This window comes from Cibotium barometz, chromosome 9 (genome assembly GCF_041138505.1).
Source record: "Cibotium barometz isolate CiBa-2024 chromosome 9, ASM4113850v1, whole genome shotgun sequence".
Classification (NCBI taxonomy): domain Eukaryota; kingdom Viridiplantae; phylum Streptophyta; class Polypodiopsida; order Cyatheales; family Cibotiaceae; genus Cibotium; species Cibotium barometz.
In genome coordinates this window covers 38,255,702-38,276,748 of record NC_141054.1, presented here as the reverse complement: position 1 = coordinate 38,276,748, position 21,047 = coordinate 38,255,702, and the positions used below count along the sequence as shown (strand labels likewise).

Below are 21,047 nucleotides of genomic sequence, written 5' to 3'. Positions count from 1 at the left end.
CTTATGTCCTCCAAGATCTGATTTGCATACAGTTCTTACCGACGAGCACACAAATTCCAATACCCATAACAAGGCAGATGCAAAAGAGAAGGAAAGGTCCAAGCCATTGTTCATCACGAGATTACGCGGGCATCCTCGAAAGGAGAAGAAACACGATCCAAAGCAAATATCACTCAGTAATTTTGTGGTTTCTACAAAAATTGCAAGCTCAACTACTATGGGTGGCTCCTCTTCTCTCAATAACCATGAAGAAGGTGAAACTTCTTTAACAAGTCTAAATTTATTATGTTGGGGTTTGAGGAAACATGAGATTAAAGTGAACAACAAGAATGTTTGCATAAAGCCCTTGTTGGAAATGTGCCGATAAGTTTTGGTTTACAGAGCCTTATAGTAAGGCAACCTTATATGATGGAACTTCTACCTTTCACATAGATGGATGCTTTCGTCACATTAGTTGTCTACGTGTTTCTAGTAATAACGGACAACCATTTGAAGCCTTTTCATGTAGCCACCGCAAAGGGATATCAAAGCTCCATGATTTTAGGATGAGATTGTACAGAGAGAAGACCGTCGATAAGAAGAGAGGCAATAGGGGAACTGATGGTGGAAGAAGATTAGATTTTCTCACTAGAACAGAGCTTAGACAAACAGCTATAGTGGCCAAAAAACATGCAAGAGATCTCACTGTCAAACTATGGTGGGCAAAATCTCAGATTATTGCAGTGCTTTCAGTGAGTATACGAACTTTAAGAAAGCAAGCATGGAGTCTCTTAACCGAAAGGATTTATACGAACTTTAAGAAAGCAAGCATGGAGTCTCTTAACCGAAAGGATTTACAAAGATTTTGTAGCAATATAGTAGAATCCCATAGACTAGGAAAGTTTGGTGGTAAACCTGGCTTATGGGACTTCTTACAGGATGTAGCTACAAATTTATTGAGGTCAAATAGAGGACGAAGATACACTGAAAACACCAAGGCCATGTTTGAGGTTGCAAAGATGTGGGGTGGACCAAGGTTGCACGATTTCCTAAGTGTTAATCTTAACAGCCCTTCATTGTCAACTATAAAGAGGGCAAAGACTTGCCACACAGTTTGTCTCAGGCATACATGGCTATATTTTTGATGCCATCGCTGAAATTTATCAGAAAGAGAAAGAAAAACACGGGATTGCATCACAGATTCCCTTCATATTAGTGGAAGATGAGACTGCCATAAAAAAGCATATTAGGTAAACATAACAAACTCTAAGTTTCTGTTTTGACTTGCACAAGGCTTACAATCAGCTCATGCATCTCCTATACGCTTGTTGGATTTGATGGGCTCAAATTAGGGAACCATGAGTGCATGACTGCTTGCACAATCAAAGGAAAGGAAGGTTATAATGTGATTGTTGATGCATTTGAGACTCGAATCATTGGTGGTTACGCAAGAGTTTTTGTTCCAAATCCGTTGCATGAAGCGTTACCATGCTTGGTTATGGCAGCCCATTGTACTTGCAATCGCTTTGATGCATGTTTTGTACAGAGACAATGGACTGAAATTTTGAGCTTATGGGATGAAAAGCTTAAGGCTACAGTGGGTCCAATTATTGGGCATGCCTCAGATGGAGATAGCTGTCGAAGAAAGTTGATGCTTCTGATTATGTTGACAAGAAGGGCATGAGATATGGAATTGGATGGGATGGATGGGTTCTTTCAGCCAAAGTGTCAAATGGGGATGTCTCAGGCATGCATGATCAAGACTTTGTACACAATGGAAAGAAGCTAGTCAATGTTCTTGATAAACCAAAGCATCAATTGGCTCTTGGTGATGTTTGGGTTACTTTGAACCATGTTATCATTGTGTATGATTCTTTTTCTATTGACAAGCACATGCTCAAAGAAGGAGACATTAGATGAGATGATCGGCAAAATTGGGCTGCAGCTCAAACAATATGTAGCAAACAAGTACAATGGTGTTTGGGAGAGCTTGCAAATAATGGGTTGCAGAGAAAAGAGCAGAGTATGCTAGGGACACAAGCCTATCTTGACGTTGCTGGAGACTACATTGATATTATCTTGTCTCCGCACTTGAGCTTGTTAGAGAGAGTTCATTTAGCAGCCAAAGTGGCTTTCTTCTTCCAAATTTGGAGATCTTGGATTGTACAGCACAGCACATATACTCTAAGCACCAACTTTATCACCAAGGACGCATTCTTGGATGTGCAAATCTCATGCCACTTTGTGGTGTTGTTAATCAAATATTTCAGAGATTTTCACTCGGGCTTGAAGTGTCCTTTACATCTCACCGGCTCAGATGCAGCGGAAATCTTCTTTAGTAAAATTGGGAGCATGGTTGGGCAAGAGTGCACTTATGACTTGATGGACATGCTGCACAGTATTGGGATTTTGAATAGGATAGCACATTTCGAATGCAAGGAAGAGGGTTTGTCGTTTACAAGAGCTCACAAGAAGCAAGAGCATGTATGGAGGGAGTTAAATCTCAAAGAGGGTGTGCAGGAAGCCAATCTAGGTGACTATGATTGTGTTTCTACCAATGAGATGATCATCAGTGCCTTACAAAGGGGATTACATAATGCTCAATAGATTTGTGAATGCCTACATATGAAGCCAAAAGGTACACAAGACATGAGATGGTGGTCGCAACCCTGGTTCGATGGATTTTTTGATGCCTATGCAAACTCAGATTTCCAAGACTCTGATACAGATGAAGAGGCTCCTACAACAGATCAAGAAGCAGATGAGGATGAGGATGTCTCTATCAGTGAGATACGACATGTCGTGGATTCTGTTTTGGATGAAAGAAGAAGTTAGCCCGGTTGTAGAGTTTGAGAACAAGTTAATTTTCAAGTCCACATTGGTAAGTCAATTGAATGGCAATCCCACATTGTCAAAAGATAGGCTGACAAGGGTTCGACAAGGAGTGTACTACTCTAAGGAAGAAAAATGTCATAAAGGGACAAATGAAAATTTGTTTGGCATTGGTTGTGTAGTATACTTCCAAGAAGGGAACACCAATGGGAAGATCATGCGGTCATGCAAGTCAAGCTCCTCAAAGTAGAAGAAAACAAAAACCGTATGGTACTTAGGTCGAGTTCAAAAGATGAGAAAAAAGGTTGGTGGTGCATATGTGGAGTACAAGAGAGGGTTCAGCCTCTCTGATAGGCCTTCAGGAGTGGAGGTTTAACTAGGATGGTATCAAAAAGCAAAAGGAACCAGATGCTTTACATATGATTTGACTGACCTTGAAATGATAAATATAGAAAGCGTCATTGCTCTAACAAATCTCACATATGATTGTAACAAGAATAAGTACGAACTTGACGAAAACGAGTTGGAAGGTTTTCACTGAGTTTGTGAAGGACCATTAGGAGCATTTAGCAGGTACATCATGTCTTCTTTACTAAATCTTGTTGTGTAAAAGCAAAAGAGTTTGTGTTTTCGAGCTACATTTACAACATATTTCTTGTTTGATGTAACCTGTTGGTCTCTTATGGTTTTTTTGCAGGAACATAACTTTTGTTGTTACATGGCTGTCCAAACCAAGATTGGAGTTTTTTGATGAGGTTTTGTGCAAACTACAAAGTTGGATTGAATATAAAGTTTTCGATATATGCATCAGCGTGTGGATTGTAGCGAAAACTACCTTAAACATGAGAAGTGAAGGTGCTTAAGGCATTCACTTTATCAATGGTAGAAACACATTTTGTATCTACGTTTTGTAGCTACATTCAGTTAACAAGTTGTAGAAAAACGTTTTGTATATACATTTTTTTGTAGCTATCCTTTCGATCTCATAATTTAGTACGGTAAAAGAGAAAGTAGTGTCGATGAGGTTTATATCCAAAATCTGAAATGGACTGTAACAGAGTATTTTTGAACCACCTTTTTGTGTATCTACCTTATGGAGTTAAATGTATCTTGTCTCACCTACGTTGTTTATGTATCTACCTTATGGAGTTAAATGTATCCTGAAGGGCTGCCTTCTCGAGATGTTGTCTCTTGGAGTGCACTGATCATAGGATATGCACAAGGTGGTCACGTTGAACAAGCACTTGACTGCTTACAAGAGCTGCAGCGTCCTATGCATGCATCTTGAAAGCTTGTGCCATGATCCAAGCAGTTGACAAGGGGGAAAGAAATCCAGACAAGTTTGGAAGGCAAGGGTTGCTGCAGAATGATGTTGTGCTGCGCAATGCTCTAGTGGGGACATGTATGCCTAGTGTGGTGTTGTTTTTCGAATGCATGACAAGTGCTTGATGGACTGCTTTTTTGGGTTATTGTCTCTTGGAGTGCATTAATTATAGGAAATGCTAAGAAAGCACTTGACTACTTTAAAGAAATGCAGCATGAGGGCATCCATCCAGATGTAGCAACCTACACATGCATCTGGAAAGCATATGTGCAGCATGTGCCATGATCGGAGCAGCCGATATGGGGAAACAAATCCATGGCTAGATTGGAAGGCAGGGGTTGCAGCAGGACAACATTGTGGTGGGTGTTGCTGTAGTGGACATGTATGCCAAGTGCAGGGTTGTTTCAGAGGCGCGACAAGTGTTTGACACGACAGGCTGCCTTCTCGAGATGTTGTCTCAGCTAACAAGATGCATGTGTAATGACCTACACATGCATCTTCAAAGCATGTGCCACGATCAATGAAACCAATAAGGGGAAACAAATCCATGACAAGATTCGAAGGCAAGGGTTGCTGCAGTATGAAGTCGTGCTTTGCAATGCTCTAGTGGACATGTATGCCAAGTGTGGTGTTGTTTCAAAGGCACAACAAGTGCTCGACCGGTTGCTTTCTTGGGATGTTGTCTCTTGAAGTGCACTAATTGCAGAATATGCACAACAAGGTCATGATGCACAAGCACTTGACTGCTTTGAAGACCTATAATGTGAGTGCATCCTTCTCGATGTAGTGACCTACACGTGCATCTTGGAAGCATGTGCCACTATCCGAGTAGCCTCGACAAGGGGAAACAGATCCATCATCGTCCATGACGAGACTAGAAGGCAGGGGTCGCTGCAAGAAAACATTGTGCTGGGGCAATGCTCTAGTGGACATGTATGCCAAATGTGATGATGTTTCAAGGGTATGTTAACTGGGCTGTTTTCTTGGGATGTTGTCTCTTGGAGTGCATTGATTGCAAGATATGCACCAGAAGGTCATGCTGTGCAAGCTCTTGACTACTTTGAAGAGATGCAGCTACAAATCCACGACGAGATTGCAAGGCAGGGATTGCTGCAGAACAACATTGTGGTGGACGATTCTCTAGTAGACATGTGTGCCAAGTGTGGTGATGTTCAAAGGCAGATTAGTGGTTGGTAGGCTACCTTCTTGGGATGTTGTCTCTTGGAGATGCAGCGTGAGGGAATTCTTCCAAACACAGTGACCTATGCATGCATCTTGAAAGCATGTGCCATGATCCGAGAAGCAAACAAGGGGGAAACAAATCCACAACAAGATTGCAAGGTAGGGGTTGCTGTAAAATGATATTGTGCTGTGCAATGCTCTAGTGGACATGTATGCCAAGTGTAGTGCTATTTCAAAGGCGCAACAAGTGCTTGTTCGGCTGCTTTCTTGGGATGTTGTCTATTGGAGTGCACTAATTATAGGATATGCACATTAAGGTCACGCTGATAAACTGCCTTGAAGACATGCAGTGTGAGGAACATCCTTCTAGATGGAGTGAACTACACATGCATCTTGGAAGCATGTGCCACAATTAGAGCAGCCCCGATAAGGGGAAACAAATCCATGACAAGATTGGAAGGGAGGGGTCACTACAGAATGACATTGTGCTTGGCAACGCTCTTGTGGACAGGTATGCCAAGTGCGGTGCTATTTCAAGGCATGACAACTAGGCTGCCTTCTCGGGATGTTGTGTCTTGAAGTGCACTGATTGCAGGATATGCACTAGAATGTCATGCCACGCAAGCACTTTACTGACAAATCCATGACGAGATTGGAAGGAAGGGGTCACTACAGAATGACATTGTGCTGGCAATGCTCTTGTGGACAGGTATGCCAAGTGCGGTGCTATTTCAAGGCATGACAACAGGGCTGCCTTCTCGGGATGTTGTGTCTTGAAGTGCATTGATTGCAAGATATGCACCAAAATGTCACGCCACACCAGGATATCTTGCATTGATTGCAGGATATGCACCAGAATGTCACGCCACACAAGCACTTGTTGTGTCTTGAAGTGACGAGATTGGAAGGGAGGGTCACTGCAGAATGACATTGTGCTGGCAATGCTCTTGTGGACAGTTATGCCAAAAGCGGTGCTATTTGAAGAGATCCAAGTACAAGTCCATGACAAGATTGTAAGGTAGGGGTTGTTGTAGAATGACATCATGGTGGGCAATGCTCTGGACATGTGTGCCAAGTGCAGTGCTGTTTCAAAGGCAGATAAGTGGTTGGTGGGTTGCCTTTTCGGGATCTTATCTCTTGGAGTGCATTGATTGCAGCATTTTCCCTTACACAGAGCTTCAAAACAGCCCCTCGCTCGGTCTGTTCAAGCGCGGCAACTTCAATGCAAGCTCTGTCAACTTGAATCTGCAAAACAGGCTATAGGCAGTCAAGACCAACAAATATTTTGTGAGGACGCGTATTCCTCCCTTAGGAATGTGACATGGGTTGCTTGGACAAGCAACCAGTGTTTTTTCACAAACCTCTTCTTGGTTCCCTCCTCCTGGCACCACATACACCCCATTTTCAAGGGCACTGTAGGTCACATTTTCACCCTCCTCCCTCAGTAGGCTCCTCTTACCGACCAACAACACATGGGCCATCATATTGAGAGAATTCTAGAGCTATCTCACAGGTACAAGTTCACAGCTTGGGATGCAGGTGAGGCTTCATGGGAGGCCCAATTTAGTAGAATTCAATACAAGGGCCAACGATAAGATCATGGAGTGCTTGGCACTTGTTGCCGAGCTTTTCCGAGGGGGAAAAGATAAAACGAGCTTTCAAGTTTACGCAACAGGAAGATGCAAACAAGAGGAACCAGTGCAGACATCGTGGTGTTACTGGCCTCTTCTTATGCAAAGACGATGAAAGACCGCTTTGGAAAGGTGCCCACAAAAGGACAAAGATGGTCAGGGTGCACTCTGTGTCGCATCAAGGCTTTGAGAAAAAGGGTTTTCAGAGCAAGCTCAGCTAGCATTTGTGGAGATGTGGTTGCTAAGCTATAGTCATAACCTGGCTACTAGTGAATATTCGATGTTTGGGTACATTGTGCAAGCTGGGTGATTTGCATTTGTACATTCTAGGGTTGAAGAAAGGGGATCATGATTCCTTGTGTGTTGGGCAAGTCAGTGGAGCCTTGCACACATTATCCAAAGATTCCTCGAGGATGACTTGGGGCTAATGCCAATTTGAGTGTGGAGCACAAGTAGTGGATCCGGGTACACTTTTGCCATTGCCAAGACCATGAAAAGGGCTAGCAGCTTGTACCTGGTGGTTCTGCTCTAGGCAACCCAGTTTCCTTTGGTTTCCTCTAAGGTTACCCCAGCTCGTCCTTTTTCAGAAAGTTGCATGGCATTTCATCTATTCCAGCACTGAAGGCAATACATGGTACCGTTTCTGATACCAACCTCCACTGATCGCCTTTTTTGATACCAACCTCCACTACAACTGAACCTGATCCCCTTTTAACGGCACTAGATACCCCCATCATGGAAACAAAGAAAGAAAACCTTTTTGTAAGCCTCAAGGTGAAGCTAAAGCACATAGCTTTTGTAAAGCATAAAATTAGTTTTATTCATAAGTTCTCTTTGTAATCAAGATTTCAGATTGAGTGAGAGTTCAATGATTGATTACCTTAGTATGAAAAAGGTTATTTTAGTACTTGCTGGCCTCTTATGGTAGGGGATTCCTTGCTTGTCGTGTAGTAAATTAGCTGACTCATTCAAAGTGATTGCAAGACACATGCTCAAGAAGGTCATGCAGAGCAAGCACTTCACTTCTTTGAAGAGATGCAGCGTGAGGGCATCCTTCCAGAAGCAGTAACGTTCATACGTATCTTGAAAGCATGTGCCATGATCGAAGACACAAGGGGAACCAAATCCATGATGAGATTGCAAGGCCTACGCAACTGCAACAGAGGGAGACGTTGAGCTAGCAACGGCTTTGAGGTAACAACTCTGAAACTCTCTTCACAAAAATTTTGAACTTTGTTTTTTTTTTTCTCTATCCCTTTCTCCTGTTGCTTTTCTTTGATCTCATCAGGGTCATAAGTGCTACATCTTCCACCACCTAAGGTCTGCACCACATCCATCACCTCCACAAAAAACTGCACATCCTTGGTCTTCTTGTTCCCAATTCATGATAAAATTATGCAAGTGAAAGTGCAGCAGGGTAATCATTTCCTTCTCTACAGGTTGAAAAAAAGCATGCTTGATGTTTCTGTACATAATATCAACTTTCTCGTCAGCTTTCATGGTTGAATACCTAAAACCATTGATGTGTGCCTCTAATGTACCACTCAACTTGCGCCCCTTGCCTCCAAAGACAGGCCTAATCCATAAATCTGATAGTCTTATAGGTTTTGCTTTCATAAGTTATAGTTTTTCTTGTGTCACTAGCGTGGCCCTCTCTACCTTCTCTGATTCCCTCAAAGCAACTTGGTGACGCAACGTCTTAATCAGCTGGAGTACTTGGTTAGTGTGTCTCACATCACTGGATCGAAAGGAAACTTCCTTCCAGTAAATTGCACCCCGGGGAACTTCTGTGATGCCAAGTCAGTGGTGGGTAGAATAACCAGCACTGGGCACATTGAAAATCATTCGAATGAAGGATTGGCCTCCATCTATTGGCTGGTAACACTCTTTATAGTAGCTATGTGAAAGGAATCCATTAAACCATAAACTGGCAACAAAATTGACTTGTTCTTCTGATCTACCTGAATCATTAATTCTTTTGAGAAAGGAATATCATCTAGATTCCGATAGGCCACTAAATCTCCAATGGTCTTGACCACACCCTGCTCGTCTCCTTGGCCCAGACCCCCAAAAGCCAGTAGCCTCCTAACAGTCTCTTCATTCTTTTGTTGAGCAAGCTCCGCTTTGATGCTGCTTGCACACCTCTTCCTTTGTCATCTCTTGATTGTGAGGGTGCAAAGTTGCTTTCAGAAATTGGGCATTAGCTCCATTACTCGATGGCAACTTTACCTTTGATTTTGGCTTCTCCTGCTCCTCCTCTTCCTCCTCTTCCTCATCTTTGAAAAAAGACACAATATCATCGTAAGATTTTGAACAATTCGAAGTTGCACTCTCAAGACTTTTCTCTTTTATGACTAGAGTATCTGTCAGCAGCAAAAAAAAGTTCTTTGTCTTGGGGTCCTATGAGCTCTATGTCTGTAAATTTTACATTTTTAAACTAACATTGAATACCATAGCTGCCTTTAGAATCCTATCATTCTTGGAATTCAGGCTTCTTGGGGTCCTATGAGCTCTATGTCTGTAAATTTTACATTTTTAAACTAACATTGAATACCATAGCTGCCTTTAGAATCCTATCATTCTTGGAATTCAGGCTTAGGCCAGATTCCCTGAATTCAATGCCAATACCTGTGCCAGAGATTTTAGTTATATGGGTCGAGAACTCTCGCCCTTCCCTTTCCATAACATATAATGCTGCTTTGTAAGTAGCTGAAGCGGGATTTCCACATTTTAAAGCATTCATGACAGCTTTGGGGGCTTTCTGAAGTGCCTTGTAAGCTTTTGATTGAACTGGGTCTCCATCAATCAAATACGTTCTTGCAACATTTGCACAATAACTATTGTATCTCGCACCAATAGCACAAATAATGACACCCAATGTATCATAATATAGTGGATCTTCATGTTGCTGATAGCACTTGGCCTTAGAGCAAATACCCCACCACTTTGAAATACAGGGGGTAGTAGATGTCCACATTGTCAGGCTTCAAATTTACCTTGGCTTTTTCTAGGATCAGTCACTGCCTTCTCAATGTCATCTCAAAATCTTTACAAAAGAAATAATTATATCTAGCATATAAGGATATTTGAAATATCTCTTCAAAAAATATATATTGACAGTAAGGGATTTATAAAATTTACAAAATTTTACAGAAGGAAAATCTACTCAAAAAAGGTTACATAGGGGTTTATAAAAGAGGCCTTGAACGCACGTGATATAGGGGCTTTACACTAAGTGACCCCCCCGAGAGCAGATGACCCCTTTCTGGCCGATGAGCCAGATGACATGAACATCGACGTCGCCGAGGGGACCGAGGAGGACCTCTTGGAATATGACGACGATGATTAAGGCCTATTGGACCCTGCCGATCTCGTGACAGAGAGGGAGCTCTCTAGTGGACTTTTTAAATATCTTAATGCAAAACTGAACAATATGGGTAAAGTCCAGGCTGACTTAGTCACAATGCACAGAGCATCTCCACACGGTTAGACGCACTGACAGCCACCTCGGCTAGTACTCCGACTCCTCGTGATAGATGAGCTCCTCCGGCGGCACGGGTGAGCGTAGCCTCACTAGTGGTTGCAGGAGTACAGGCCGACGCGCTTGCGGGGCCGTCCGTAGAGACAGCTTCATCGTTATTGAAAGACTTGAAGCCGCCTAGTTTTGGTGGCGACGAGAAGAAGGATAGAAACAAGGACTAGGTCAACATGTTTCTAGCGAAGTGGTCAGACTTGCACGCACTGCAACAGCAGCCTAGCCAGGTGCAACCTGTAGAGCCTAGCTAGGTGCAGCCCGTAGAGGCTAGCCTAGCCAGGTGGTGCAGCCCGTTAGAGGCTAGCCTCTCATTAACCGGCAAAAATCGTACAAGTGGTGGATGAGTTTGACAACTCGTCCTGCCACTTGGATGGAGTTTGAAACGATGTTTCGAAAAGAGTTTTTGCTTGTTAATGAGGCGGAGAGAAGCTGGAAGTTATGGGACAAGTGCTCGATGGAGAACAAATCCCTGACTTAGTACATCTTAGACTATAGGGAGATAGTACTCAAGCTAAAGGGGATCGATGCATTCCAGACATTGCGAGGCTTTAAAAGAGGCCTCAAAGATGATTACCTTGAGTACGTAGAGCCCTTACAGCCTAAAGACTTAGCAGAGGCAATTAAGTATGCGTAGATATTTGATGACATCAAGCGCCGTAGTGCGTGTGGTGGTTCGAGCAAGGCTGAGGGTGGAGGTCATGCCTTAAAAGAAAAGGGGTCCGTAGTGATAATAAGCAGGGGGATAGGATGGACCAGGGAGGACAGGGTGGTCATTGGTATAAAAAACCGCGACCATCCAAGAAGAAAAGAGACAGCGAAGTCCAAAAAAAAGAGGATTATATTAAAGCGCGAAAGGAAAATCGCTGCTTTAAAATTGCAACGATGTAGGGCACACGAAGGCTGAGTGTCCAAAGCTTAAAGCTAGCACGAGCGGCAACGAGCCCAAAAGAGATGGTAAATCCTCTAGGCAATTGCATACAGTGCAGAGACTCCCTCTCAGTTCCGCAGAGTTCAGAGAGGTGACAGTGTGTCATTGTGATGAGCATCACGCTTGTTCGGTGACACCAGCAATGTGGCAACCTACTGTAGGTCCGCATGACATGGTGAGCATGTATGGCACCATAGGTGGCCATAGAGTCACAGTTTTTATCCGATGATGGAGCTAGCCACAACTTCTAAAACTACTCGTTAGTTAAGAAGTTGGGGTTGACTGAGACCCAAAGTGATCATGAGTATACTATTGGCCTAGCCAACAGGTATGACTACAAGGCTCCACTTGACTTTCAGGTCATGCACTTAGCCAGAGCAGACGCATATCTAGGCAGGGAGTGGTTGTATGGCTTGTAGCTCGGAGTTACCTACATAATACGCTACGTTTTGAGCATGGAGGTAGAGTCATTACCCTGCAGGGCGACCGTACTGTCCCCTTGCCACACCACTTATTTTCTCCATGGAGCTGTGCACAGCGGTCCGCAGAGGCCAGATAGCAGAGGTATATGCTCTGTTTTTGTAGATGAAACTATAGATGATGTTTGCGTAGACAAACAAGAAAACAAAATAGCCTTGGATGAGACCCACTACTTGAAAACCCTGTTTGGCATGCATGCAATTCAAACAAAAAAAAATCTAAGGTGCGAAAGAGACATTAAAGAAAAAGTACATAGATACTTTAATGAATTTATTAGAGGAATTTCAGGATGCTTTTCCTGATGATTTGCCAGATGGCTTACCACCATCTAGAGAAGTAGACCATGGCATCGAAGTTATGCCAGGATCAAAACCTATAAGCAAACCTACTTATAGGTTAAGCCACTCCGAGGCATAGGAGGTGGAAAAACAATTAACGGAATATTTGAACAAAGGCTTTATTCGGCTTAGTTCAAGTTTGTGGGGCATCACCTATTCTTTTGGTAAAGAAGAAAGACGGATCTATGCGGATGTGCATAGACTATAGGGCTCTTAATCAGATAACGATTAAGAACAAGTATCCGATGCCATGCATGGATGAGTTGTTTGATCAACTCTATGGATCGAGATGCTTTACAAAAGTAGACCTGAGATCAGGGTATCATCAGGTTAGAATTAAAGCAGAAGATGTTGCGAAGACAGCATTTAGGACTCGTTTCGGGCATTTTGAGTTTTTGGTTATGCCATTTGCGCTAACCAATGCTCCAATGACATTTATGACGCTGATGGACAGTATTTTACGTCCATATCTGGAAAAATTCATAGTAGTTTTCCTAGATGATATTCTTGTGTATAGTAAGACACAGAAAGAACACATAGAGCATTTGCGTCTAGTGTTCGAGTTGTTGTTGTTGCGAGAGCACAAACTATTTGCAAAGAAGAGCAAATGTGAATTTTTTGAAATAGAAATTCACTACCTTGGCCATATTATATCCGCCAATGGTACGCGGATGGAGCCAGAAAAAGTAGAGGCTATTCTTAAATGGCCAGCGCCGAAGAATCTCGAGGAACTGCAGATTTTTCTTAGCATGTCGGGGTTCTACCGACAGTATGTGAAGGACTACGTGAAGATCGCAATCCCGATATAACTGACCAGTTATGGTCAAAAACTAAAAACATTAGTTGGGGGGAAGCCCAACAGAAGAGCTTTGATAAGCGCAAGGTGACCGTAGCAGCTGCACCTAATTTTGACTATTGTTGATCCAAATGAGCCGTTTGTCTTGGAAACAAACGTTAGCAATGAGGCCATTGGGGCTGTACTTATGCAAAGGGGACGCCCAATTGCAGTTGAGAGTAAAAAGTTATATCGTGCGCAGCGTAACTACTCAGCTTATTACGAGCGAGAGTTACTAGCGATAGTTCATGCACTGAAAAAGTGGAGACACTATTTATATGGTGCTTCTTTTGAGGTCCGGACGGACCATGAAAGTCTGAAATGGTTTTCAAGTCAAAGTGAACTGAAAGGTAGAAAAGCTCGGTGACCTTCAGATACGTTACCAAAAAGGTAAGTATAATGTGGTGGGCAGATGCACTTAGTCGCATGCCACAGATTAATGAACTTAGTTTCACAGTCTTCAAGAATGATTTCTTGGAGTCACTACGTGGTTTATGTGAGACGATCCATCTTTTACAGAGGTCTGGCGCGCTGTACACGTACGCACTTCTTCACAGATGCGAACACCTCCCTCGTTGTACGGATTGCTAGTCCGAAGAGACTGGCCAAAGGTGCAACGGGAAGGGAAGTGAGAGTTAGTCCAGAGAGACTAGCCGTGTCTTCTGGGTATAGTTTGGAGCTGGAGAGCTCTGACGTAGGCCCTTCATCGCCTTTGAACTGCCACGGCTTCAAAGAGAGGTGATAAACTTTGTCGGGGGGAGAAATATGCTAATTCCATTGACGACGGGTACATACTCTACAAGGGTAGAGTATGTGTACCAACTATTGGTGACTTTCGGGCCCAAATTCTTAAAGAAAGTCATGATAGTCCAAGTGCAGGTCATCCCGGGATTCAGAAGAGCTATGCACTAGTAAAAAGACAGTTTTATTAGCCTAGTTTGTTTAAGGACATCTAGACTTATGTGCTGAAATGCAATAAATGCCAGGTCATTAAACATGAACGTCTTAAGGTTGGATGATTACTCCATCCACTGGAGATTCCTCAAGGGAAATGGGAAAGCATTTCCATGGATTTCATTACCGCTTTACCCAAGACGAGTCGAGGGAATGACCTAGTGTGGGTGGTAGTGGACAGGTTAACTAAAATGGCAAAGTTTATCGCCACACGAAGAAAACTGTTAAAATGCTAGAGTTGGCAAAACTCTTTATTGAACATCTCTACAAGCTATATGGCCTGCCCACAGATATAGTGTCAGATAGAGATAGAAAGTTCAACAGTCATTTTTGGAGGGAAGTCTTCAAAAAGTTGAATACTACTCTGAGTATGAGTACGGCAGATCATCCGGAGTCAGATGGTCAAACTGAAAGAATTACCAAATTCTAGAGGACACGTTGCGTTCTTATGTTAGTAAGAAGCAATCTAATTGGGAAGAGTACTTGCCCATTGGAGTTTGCCTATAAACAGCTCCAAACACTCAGCCTGGATTTACACCATTCATGTTAATGTATGGATTCCAGCCGAGATCTCCACTGGCTGTAGGCCTAGAAAAGGAGAAGATTCAATCTATCAAGGATTTCCTTGAAGATATGAATGATATGCTCAGAGCCGCATGTGAGAGAATTCGTAGCACTCAAGATCGCGCTAAAACTTATGCAGATAAAGGACGTAGAAAGGTGACCTTTGCAGAAGGTGACTTTGTATTCCTCAAGGTTCCTGCAAGGTCAGAAACCATGAAAACGGGAAAGTGTGATAAACTTTCTCCGAGATATTGTGGTCCTTTTAAAATCCTTAAGAAGATTGGGGACGTAGCATATAAACTTGAGTTACCGAAGAGTTCACAGGTTAGAGAACGCAGTTTCTCCAGAGATAGAGCCACCAAAGATACCACATGAACTTGAAAAGATTCTAGGGTATCGTGTGACAGACAAACCCGACATAAAGTATACCAGGAGATACACTTTATGTAGAGATTTTGGTGGACTTGATAGAGCCACCAAAGATACCACATGAACTTGAAAAGATTCTAGGGTATCGTGTGACAGACAAACCCGACATAAAGTATACCAGGAGATACACTTTATGTAGGGTTCCCAAGTAGCTGCCTCCTCATCCCTATCTGTCCATTTAACCAGTACCAGGAAAAGAAAATGTGGTGGCAAATACAGTCAGCAGAAAAGCCTCCTTGCTTGCAATTGCAGTGGTGTCAAATCCATTGATCAAAGAAGCAAAGGAGAAAATCATGCAGGACAAATTCTTTGCCCGTATTGCTACCCTTCTGATGCAGGAAAGCAAGACTCCTCAAGAAATGAGTCGAGTTCTTGGGTACAAATTGGATGAAGGATGCATGTATTATAATAATCGACTATGTATCCCTAATGATGAGGGAATAAAGGGAAGAATTCTGAGAGAAGCCCATGATAGCTTGATAGCTAGACATCCAGGGTTTAAAAAAACCTATATGTCTGTGAAGAAAAGCTTCTTCTATCCAGGACTCAAAAAGGATGTACTTGATCATGTGCGAAAATGCTCAAACTGGGAATTTTACTTGCATAGAATGTCCATTTTGTTTAAAGGACTGTTCTACGCCAGAACGCTGGAAGAAGCATTTGGCATATGTTTTACTAAGAGGAGGTTTGTTGCAAAACAGCTAGCAGGGAGTCGTCAAGGGATGTCTCTCGCAGCAAAGCCTACCGAGGTCTTGACCAACCTCAGTACGGTTAAAATGGTGCACTTCCAGTACGATGGGCGAGGAAAGACTAAGCAGTCCCTGAATGAAGTGCTAGGACACCTAAGTAGAATCCTAGAGGGTTTTGAACAGGTGATGCACGGGCTCGTGGTTGCTAGGACACCCATGCGTGCATTGAGGGAAGATTCGGAGAAGGACTAAAAAGAATGACTTTTGTGAATCAAATTTTGATATTGGATCTCGTTGGTTGGCCAGCTAGTCTTCAACAACGGAGAGTCCAGAGGACACATTTTGTAATACAATGGACTCAGAATTTTGGAGGATGATGATCACTAATATTATGATTTTCATTGAAGGATTGTTTTAAAGAGAGTCGAATCTGTTTTATAAATGGCAATTTCATATTGGGTGTGTACGTGGTATGCCTACTTTAATTTTGCATGAAAGCCAGCTTGGGGGCCTAGGAACTCTTTTCCTCGGTATACCCAGGCAAAACATAACCAAATCTTTATAAAGGAATCCCACCAATACAGTGGTCGGGTGGTTGGCTATAACCCATGGGCCGGTTAGGCTGGATCGGGGGATTCCTGTGAAAAAATTAAGATACGATTAGTTACGTTAGTTAGATTAAGTCCTGAGAAGACCCTTGTTCTGTGGGAGCGAATCAGCGGGCTGTGAGGAAAAAAGCGGTGATTCTATGGACCAAGTGCAAGTCTCTTCTTTGATCTGACCATGTGACTTCAGGTTCGGACGGATCAGTTTAACTAGTTAAGACTTTGACTCGTTAGATTAATTCTCCCGTTAGAAGATATTCCCTGGAGGAATTGCACGTGCCTTTCGGACGAGGGAAGTTTTTCGGGTTCGATTTCGGAGGAACCGTCTGACTAGTCTCTTGTTCGGACATCCGTGGTGGTGGGCGAGGCCCCTTAAGCTTCATTAATGAAGACTTTTAATCAAAGAATTTGATTTTTTAGATGGAAGTTCCACACTTATCTGTTGTTCCCGACCTCACCCAGTCTCACAAGACATGACTGCGTTCGCCTTCGAGCATCTCATCTCTTCCCCTACAACTCGAACAAGCCAAGCGAGACTCGCAAGCCATTTCGAGGATCTATATTTCCCTGACCCAGTGGAGAGACGGTAGCACAAGTGGTTTACAGGGCAGTATGTCCACGCCTCTTGCGACCAGCATCGTGCGATGCTAAGTGCGATGCTGAGGTAGAATCTCTCATTAATCATGATTTTGATGAGACTGAAAGTGATACACAGTGTTATTTTATATCACTCAACGGCTTGAAATATTAGACTTTCCTGCCAAATCTACAAACTCCTTAGTTTCTTTATTCCTATTAAGGAGAATATAGTAGCGTCCTTGGCAGTAAGGGAACATTTGTGTATCAGGGCATGTCTATAGCCCATCTATAGCATGGTACCGTCGTCTTATGCATCTCTCAAGGAGATTTTGACTTCTGGAGCCGAGCTGCTCTATGTACATATTGCAACTTATATACAAATAAAGAAATGTTTTGTGGAGAAAAATTCCATGTTGTATAAGTGATTGTTTATGGACGAACTGATAAAGCAAAATCTGTTACCGGACATATGTCATAGATCTCCAATAAGATCATTTATCTTGCTTAAGAAATTATTTTCCAAACCTCTTGAGTCAGGATCTCATGGACGATATCAAAATAAAAATTTAATAATATATCATTTTTGGCAGAATCATGAGGCAAGGGAACCGTGGCCGTCTCAGCAGGCCAGACCCTCTCACTGGATGAAGAAGAGCTTGACCCTGACGTTCGCAAGGCTCTTCACAGAACTCAACCCCAGGACTCAAAGGTAAAGAGGAGAACTTAGGTGAAGTTGTAGAGAAATGGGTTGAAGCAATGGAGGAGTATTTTGATGTCACCGGTTACAACAATGAGAGGAGCAAAATGGCTCTTGCTAGGCTGAAAATTATGGAAACAGCCAGGGTGGCATGGAGAAACTATTATGACACCAACCATCTGGATAGGAATACCCAATCCTCGAATGATCTTAAAGACTATTTAAGGAAGAGGTTTTGTCCCCCCGGGTTCTTAGAAACCAAAATGAATGAATTTTTAGAGCTAAACCATTGAAGAATATCACCAGGCATTTTCTCTTCTACTCAAGTATTCACCACCTCTAGATGAAGAGCAACTCATGGCGGCCAGGCTCATTCGGGGAATGAACGAACCCTTAGACACACTGGTCAAGAATGCCAAGCCATTGTCCATGGCTGAAGCTGTCAGAATGGCGAAGGACTTCGCCAAAGCTTTCATTGTGAAAGTCCAAAGCGAGCTCCCTCATCCTTCAAAAGATTCCAAACACCAGGAAGTTCTTCCAACCTTCTGCCTCCAAAGCGACACCAAGGTCCCAAACCAGAATCTGGAGTCGGGAAATTTCAGGAATGAAGGAATACCTTTCCCTCGAAGTACTTTCTTGGGAACTCCGGCTCTCTCAAGAGTGCAAAGGAAAGAGCTTCAAAGAAAACAGATGCTTAGGATGTCAGGGGTTTGGGCAGCACCAGCTCAAGGATTGCCCATCTCCTTCTGTGGGCCAAGGAAGCCAGGGTCCTAGAATTCATAGACAGACTCCTTCGTATTAGTCTAATCAGGGTCCCCCGCACCAGAATCAAGGCAACCCCAGAAGAGTGCCAGCTCAACTTGTAGCCTCATCTCCGAACTCCCTCCCAGAATTGGAGTAACCAAAGAGAGAGAGTTCCACCTCAGGTTGCTGCACAACAGCTAGAGCTGTCACTATAGCTAAGGAAGTGGAGGAAGAAAAAGGAAAGATCTATGCAACAATAGAGCATTAGGGGAATAACCGTCAATTTTCAGTCCTCCAAACTCTAGCAAAGTACTGGGGTAAGCAATTCAAGCTTTTGATTGATTTAGGCAGTACTCATTCTTTTATTTCCCCAGGATGTCTGCGTAAATTAGTCCTAAATCAAAAATCTGGGAAACCTATGCAAGTGGAAAGATTCTTTTCACACACCTTGATTAGTCCTAAATCAAAAATCAGGGAAACCTATGCAAGTGGAATAGGCCAGTGGAAAGATTCGTTTCACACACCTTGAGACAGACCTTATTCAGTTTAGTCTAGATGGGAACGTAGAGTGCAAGTTCTTCAGAGTCCTACCCTTGGGAGTCTATGATGGAATCCTTGGAATGGATTGGCTCCATATGAATCAAGCTGATATTCATTGTCACAAAGGAACCATCTCTTTCCTTGACCTTCACGGGAATGAAGTTCAAGGAACTGGAATTTTTGGATCCCGAGTGCTGCAACAAATTAGTCAAGGCTTCTAAATTATTAAAAGGGCTCAGAAAGAGGCAAGCTGTTTATGTCATTAAGATAAATCTAGTAGACATAAAATGCAAGGCTAAAGAACTAGAGTGGTTAAGTGAGTATGCAGATGTGTTCCCTGAAGAGCTGAGTGAGATGCCTCCATCTCGCGAAGTAGATCATGAGATCGAGTTAACCCCCGGAGCAGCTCAGCCCCAATGGCCCAGTGTGCATACAAAATGCTAGTCCCTGAAGCCATAGAAATTAAGGAGCAGTTAAAATAACTGTTAGGGCAGGGATTCGTCAGACCCAGTGTCTCACCTTGGGGTGTGCCCGTTCTCTTTCAAAAGACTCTGTATTGACTACAGAGGATTGAATCAATAAATAATTAAAAATAAGTATCCTATCCCTAGGATTGATAAACTTCTGGATCGGTTAAGTGGAACCCAAATGTTCACAAAGATAAATCTCAAATCCGGATACTATCAGATCAGAATCAAGGAACAGGACATCCCAAAGATAGCATTCAATACTCGCGGATGGGCATTATGAGTTCACAGTCATGCCGTTTGGATTGACTAATGCCCTAGCAACATTTAATCGTCTTATATGCAAGATATTCTCAGAGAATACTTGGATGATTTTGTTATTGTCTTCTTTGACGATATCTTGGCATACTCAAAGAATGCTGCAGATCATGAAGATCATGTGCGCAAGGTCCTGGAAATCCTAAGGAAAAGAGCAAGTGTTCTTTCTCTGTTGACCAGGTGGAATACTTGGGATTCATAATGTCAAAAGATAGGATTTCTCCTGACCCCACAAAGATCGAAGTAGTCGTAGAATGGCCAGAACCCAAGGCAGTAAAGGAAGTCAGAGGATTCCTAGGATTAACCGGATGGTATAGGATCTTTATACCTAGGTATGCTCAGATAGCATCCCCTTTACCTAACCTTCTCAAGAAGAGTACCCTTTTTCAGTGGAGACTGCAATGTGCCAGAGTGCCTTTGACAAGCTCAACGCCTTAGTAACCAACCTTGTTCTTAAGTTGCCAAATTTTACCAAACCCTTTGAGTAGTTACTGATGCCAGGGGGTTTGCCTTAGGCGGTGCTCTTATGCACGAAGGTCATGCAGATCATGAAGATCATGTGCGCAAGGCCCTGGAAATCCTAAGGAAACACCAACTTTTTGTAAAAAAGAGCAAGTGTTCTTTCTCTGTTGACCAGGTGGAATACTTGGGATTCATAATGTCAAAAGATAGGATTTCTCCGACCCCGCAAAGATCCAAGTAGTCGTAGAATGGCCAAAACCCAAGATAGTAAAGGAAGTCAGAGGATTCCTAGGATTAACCAGATGGTATAGGATCTTTATACCCAGGTATGCTCAGATAGCATCCCCTTTACCTAACCTTCTCAAGAAGAGTACCCTTTTTTAGTGGACCGCAATGTGTCAGAGTGCCTTTGACAAGCTGAACGCCTTAGTAACCAACCCTGTCCTTAAGTTGCCAGATTTTACCAAACCCTTTGAGGTAGTTATTGATGCTAGGGGGTTTGCCGTAGGCGGTGCTCTTATGCAGGAAGGTCATGCACTGGCCTATGAATCCAGAAAACTCAGAACACATGAGAGAAATTATGCCATCCATGACTTGGAGTTACTCTCAGTAGTTTATGCTCTAAAATTGTGGACATTATCTTTTGGGACAGAGGTTCACCTTGATGAGTGAAAGATCATCAAAGTCTGAAGTGGTTCTTCACCCAAAGGGATCTCAACATGCGTAAAAGGAGATGGATGCAGATCTTGCAGGAATCTGATTTTGAAATTAAGTATCGACTAGGGAAAGAAAATGTGGTGGCAGATGCGCTTAGCAGAAAAGCCTCCTTGCTTGCAATTACAGTGGTGTCAAATCCATTGATCAGTGAAGCAAAGGAGAAAATCATGCAAGACAAATTCTTTGCCCCTATTGCTACCCTTCTGATGCAGGAAATC

At 42.9% G+C, this 21,047-nt stretch overlaps 2 pseudogenes; one reads left to right on the top strand and one right to left on the bottom strand.

Annotated features, from left to right (window-relative positions):
* Positions 1 to 2,628: 2,628 nt before the first annotated feature.
* LOC147635550 (fucosyltransferase 2-like) lies at positions 2,629 to 7,509 on the top strand (annotated as a pseudogene).
* A 616-nt stretch (positions 7,510 to 8,125) lies between these two features.
* On the bottom strand, positions 8,126 to 11,580 carry LOC147635549 (FACT complex subunit SPT16-like; annotated as a pseudogene).
* Positions 11,581 to 21,047: the final 9,467 nt, after the last annotated feature.